At 32.1% G+C, this 6,031-nt stretch overlaps 1 long non-coding RNA gene across 1 annotated transcript; it reads right to left on the bottom strand.

Annotated features, from left to right (window-relative positions):
• LOC142643370 (uncharacterized) lies at positions 1-5,715 on the bottom strand. Its single transcript, XR_012845848.1, has 2 exons — positions 5,199-5,715; positions 1-193 (listed from the first exon to the last, which is right to left on the bottom strand). It is a non-coding gene; the product is annotated as an uncharacterized LOC142643370 (long non-coding RNA).
• Positions 5,716-6,031: the final 316 nt, after the last annotated feature.

Genomic DNA, 6,031 nt, shown 5'->3' with positions numbered 1-6,031 from the left:
TTCCATTTCAAAGCGTAGATTTTTTTTATTTTTTTATTGAAGTTTCAAGACCGACATTTTTACACATCTTTTTGGCCCAGACTCATTTCACTACTGAAGGGCCAAGGGCAAGAAAGAGGAAAAGAAAAAAAGACAAAGTGGCATTAAATTTCAATTCTCAAGCACTCAAACACTCAAGCATAGAAACTGAAGCCTCAGAATACAACCCAGTTGAGCTCTCTTCCTTTTCCTTGGCTTGAACCCTCTGGCTAGACTCAGCATTAGTAAGGGTCGAACCGTTAGAAAACATGGTTTGACCCTTTTCTCTCAGCTTGGCCATCTCACTAGTCCACATATCCACCAGCCCAGACATGACTAAAAAATCTTAGTAACAAAAACAGACAAATTGTGAAAGGAGGAAAAGTTGTTAAAAGATCCTTGAAGATATTTGGAGCTTTTGGATGGATGATATTTTTGAGATGTGGAGTCAAGTTTATATAAGAAGGCTGAGAAGTGTAGAAGGGTTGTAATAATTGATATACAAAGCGCACACGTTCATGTTATCTGTGTGCTTTACTGCTTATAGACACATTTTGGCCGGTTAATTTTAGTACATCTTCTTTGTCCCCACAGCCACAGGAAGTTCCAAAACCACAGCAAGCCTGTGGTATATTTATGTACTTCTATGTTAATTAAAATAATGTTGAATCTCCAAGTTCAATGCATATCTGATTTTGATAAGGTTCAGCATACATCGACTATTATATTATTAGAAAAGAGCAAGAAATAGAAAGGGCAAGTTTGTCAAGAGCTCCACTGGACGGTTACCAGGGTGACATGTCTACTTTTGACGCGTCATCATCTTAATAGATGTTCGTACAATATACTAAAGTACTAGACCTAACCCCTCAAAAAATAAATAGAGTACTAGACCTAGTTCAAGTCTAAAATATTAACCAAATGATTCTTGGGGTTTTGAAAAAACAACTAATAAATTAAGTGTTTAGTTTAAATTCTTCAATTAAACTCAATCACATGACTATATTGACTTTTACAGTGTAAACAATTTTATCTATTCCCAAAATAATTAAATTTAAAAATGAAGTAATTTATTGACCAACTCAACCATATATTTGAATTTAATTGAGGATCTATGCCTAAATTTTATTAGTAAATAAATAAAAAGAAATATTATGTACATAACATTTTATAACAATTTTACAATAAATTGTAAGTGACAAATTGTTACGAGTTGTTACTGGTAGGGCAAAAAAGTCATTTAAGTAGTAAGTTCAAATTAAAATTAAAAACAACTAACCACCTATAATTTGTTATGAAAATATTATAAACGTAGCACTTTGCATAAATAAAACACATCTTCTATGAATATCCTAGAATTATCTTATAAGTTAGGAGAAAGGTGAAGAAAAGTGGAAAGTTAAGACCATGTGAACAAGAAAATATAGTTTGTCAAAATCCTTACCTAGAGCCTGTAAGTCGTGCGACAAACTTGGCAATAATCTGGGCAACTGTATTGTTTGGAGCTTGAAATTCAGCTAACTCAACTGATATCTTATTCCACAATTCGAATCCCATAGTCCCCATTTTAACTATCTAATTTATCAAATTTTCATAAAATCCAGCAGCTGCAGATGGCAAAAGCATCATAAATGCCAATTGATATATTGAACCACCTCCGCCTTTAATAAACAATTAAACGTTGTATATTGAATAACTACATATGAGTATATGGCAATAGGATAACATGCTACTCGTCAATAATTAACTGCCTCTGCAGATACAGTAAATTTGCCAAAACGAGAGAATGTTTCACTATGGTAGAAAGGTACCCGAACTAAAATCCTCCTTGACAGTACATTAATTTATGGTATTCTCTCTCTTTCCGCTATCAAGATACTAGTGAAACATAGTACAAGATCATTCAAAATCCATGAAACAAAAAAGCATATGGATTAAAATTATATAACTCCAATCTTGTTTCTTCTCTTCTTTTGCTAGCAACCTCTCCTTTGTATACAGTATACCATACTTTCATGATCAGCATCACGAAGGTGAAAACCGATCCATAAGCAAACAAACTGTGGTTTCTGACAACATGTTTTCTCTTTGAACCATTCTTGCTTCCCTGGTAGCACCTTCCTTTTCTTCTTCAACTTCTTCTTTGGCTTCTGAAAATAATGGCTTCTGGGTCTTAACCTTGACCTTCTCTCTAAGCTTTGCTAGCTCCCCTATCCACGTTTCCACCACTGCAGCCATGCTAGTTTCGAGTACTTTAATCACGTAGAGAACAACTTTCTTTGTATGTAATAACTTTTTGCGTTTTGAGTGAATGAGTTTGTGAAGCAAGGCATGCGTGGGTTTATATAGAATTAAAAAAGAGAGGGAGGTTGTGGTTTTTTTAGAAGCAAATGGTTCACGGCGCACCTTGGATTAACGTGGTAGCACACAGTATATAATGTAGGATATTCTTTGAGAGTGTACGACTGGTTGTGCATTATTTTGTACAAACTTGGAATAATTCCTTACCTGTGGCCTGTGGATGCACTTTGTTTAATAATACATGTGATGATTAGGAGGATTCCATGTGATTCTTAAAATAACTCCCAATTTTATAAAATGTTATTCATCTTATATTATTAGATGTCTTAGGAAGTAGGAACATTTGTTTTTAATAAATACTTTTAAATACTTCTTATTGGAAAAAACATTTAATTTTTTTAAAAGTTTTTTTTTCCTATAAAAGTGACGTCAAAACTTTTTGAAAATAGATCATTAATAAATATTTTAAAAGTACCAACCCTCTTTTTAAAAGGGTTAGTTTACCTTCTAAAAAAAAGAGTTTTTTTTTTTTTTTTTATATATTTGAGAAACACACACATATATAGAGGAAGAGAATAAGATAAGATAATACACTTACACGTCAACATCAAAACTACATGCAGCAATTAGTGTTAATATTGTGATTTTGCCACTTCACTAATGATTTTTTTTAATTTAAAATAATTGGATTGTTTTTATTATTTTATAGAAGAGAGGGATTTGAATCCTTATATTGGAAACATTAAATATGTCAGTTTAGTTACAAGATTTTTTACTGCGTTATTGATAGTTACAATGATTATATGATTTTAAAAGTTATTTAAATATTGATGGTATGATAAAATTTAATATATATATATATATATTTTTTAAAATAGATAATTAGACTTTAAAAACTAAAATAATACTAATTTATAAGGGAAAAAACAAAAACAGACTTCTAAAAAGGATAGCCATTGACTTCTAAGTCGATTGAAAAAGAGATAATGACCGACTACAATGACCGACTACAATATAGGTGAGTTCACATTCAAAATTCGAGATGAAAGAGATAATGACCGACTACAATATTATGTGATGATATAGTCACAGAAGTGATAATGAGTTTATTGTAATGGTATATAATTATCTATAGATTATCATCATCATCATCATTATCACTTCAAAATCTAATCTTTGAGCTAAGGAATCAAAAAGACGAAAACTAAATGACAGCGGTCAAAAACTCTTGAAAATGACGGTAGGTTACTAATCAAGAAAACTACAATTGAATAGGGTAGAATTCAATCAGTTCATTGTAATATTGAAATGCAAGCTTTAAAGTCAGTAACTAATTAAGTAATTCAAAATGCAAAAGGGGTGTGAAATTTTTGATTCCTCAACTCTACTAAGTTATTTGAATACATACATGTGTGTGTGTATATATATATATATTGTCTATTTTAATTTCCATAAATATTTTGCAAAAAATCATTATACATTCTCAATACCTTATGGTGTGGCATTCATACTAAAACACAATAACAATTAATTTTTAATTCCAAAAATTTTTATGTCAGTTACAGACTTTCAAATGACTAATCAAAATTGATCACGCATGCATAAAATTCATATTGACATACAAACGATAAATTCATTAGTAATTATGGAAATTTGAAGATTCTTGTTTAAAAAACTCAAATCAAACCATTCAAAATCAGCCATTGGGTGTTGATACTGTTTTGGCATTTAATTATGGAAGACTAGTGTATATTGTTGTGTGTCTTACTAATTGTCATCGTGGCATAATAGAAGACTAGTCTTTGAGCACACAAAGGAAACTGCCACTGCCACAGTTTGAGGTGTAATTGTAAACCGCGTGGTGCTATTACTTTGTCTCTTTCAACTTGCCCGGTGTAGATTCATCCCAAAAAGTTCCAAAAGACAAGAATGCTATTTGGTCCACAAACCCTATCAAACATTTTAAGCCTTCAATAAGATCCTCGTTTTTTAGTCCAATGGTTTTTGCTATTTGGTAAGGATATTCTCTTCCTCTCCCATTTGTCCATCTAGATAACCATCCTCATGCAATCACGTGGAAGCCACCTCTAAGAATGTGACACTTCGTACTTGCAAAGTGAAGTGGTGAAGGGCTGATTTTTCTAAATAATGTGTCATCAAGACAAATTGGGCAATATCATTAGGCACTATCTTCCAAACCTCTCATAAAAGCTTGGCCCATTTACATTTGTAGAACACGTTTTGACTGAACCTACCAAATTCATATCTTTAGGCTTGATTATGCCTAAGCATGCCAAGCATGAGACAGATTTTTCTATAGATCCAAAGTTTAGAATTTAAACTTTTTTTCTTTAGAATATGAATAAGGGCTTTCGTTATTGAAAAGTTTTAGGAAAGTTGTAATACTATTTTCATAGAATATATAAAAAGTTGTTAAAAAATCAATTATTTTTTTAATACATAAAATTTAAAAATAAAAATAAAAATTCCTAAACCAATGTCGACATCTGTTAACTTTTTCCTTTTTTTTTTAGTACAATTTAAGTGAGAATAAGGAGATTGGAACCCTATATATCTTTCATTAGAAACACTCACAGATATTATTTCACCTAAAGGTCATTAGCACATAATGAAGTCATAAATCTTTACTTTTTAACTATGCGATTGAGAAGCCATACCGTCTATTTCAAAGTGTAGATTTTTTTTTTAATTATTATTATTAAAATTTGAAGACCGACATTTTTACACATCTTTTTGGCCCACATAGACTCATTTCACAACTGAAGGGCCAAGGACAAAGGAGGAAAAGAAAAAAAAGACCAAGTGACATTACATTTCAATTCTCAAGCACTCAAACACTCAAGTATAGAAACAGAAGCCTCAGAATACAACACCACAGGCGAGTTGACTCGCATGAACCGGCTAAAATCTGGGACCAACCCAGTTGAGCTCTCTTCCTTCTCCTTGGCTTGAACCCTCTGGCTAGACTCAACATTAGTAAGGCTAGAGCCATTAGAAGACATGGTTTGACCCTTTTCTCTCAGCTTGGCCATCATACTAGTCCACATATCCACCAGCCCAGACATGACTAAAAAAATCTTTCTTAGTAACAAAATAGACAAATTGCGAGAGGAGGAAAAGTTGTCAAAAGTTCCTTGAAGATATTTGAAGCTTTTGTATGGATGATATTTTTGAGATGTGAAGTCAAATTTATATAAGATGGTTGAGAAGTGGTGTAGAAGGGTAGTAATAATTGATAAACAAAGCGCACACCTTCTTGTAGAAGGGTAGTAATAATTGATATACAAAGCGCACACCTTCTTGTTTATCTGTGTGCTTTGTATAATAGACACATTTTGCCCGGTTTTAGTCTATCTTCTTTGTCCCCACAGCCACAGGAAGATCCTAAACCACAGCAAGCCATTGGTATATTTTTCTACTTTATGTTTAAAAAAAATGTTGAATCTCCAAGTTCTATGCATACCTGATAAGGTTCAGCATACAACGACTATATTATATTGTTTAAAATAAGAGCAAGAAATGACAACTCTATTTTGATGTGTCATCGTCCTAACTGGTTCAATACACTAACACTGGACCAGCCAAGTCCAAAATATTAAAATCCCATTTGGTAATGATTCTTTGGGTATTGAAAAAATAACTAAATAAATTAAGTGTTTAGCTTAAATTCTCCAATTAAATTCAATCACTT

This window comes from Castanea sativa, chromosome 7 (genome assembly GCF_040712315.1).
Source record: "Castanea sativa cultivar Marrone di Chiusa Pesio chromosome 7, ASM4071231v1".
Lineage (NCBI taxonomy): Eukaryota > Viridiplantae > Streptophyta > Magnoliopsida > Fagales > Fagaceae > Castanea > Castanea sativa.
This window is presented reverse-complemented; position numbering and strand designations above follow the sequence as displayed.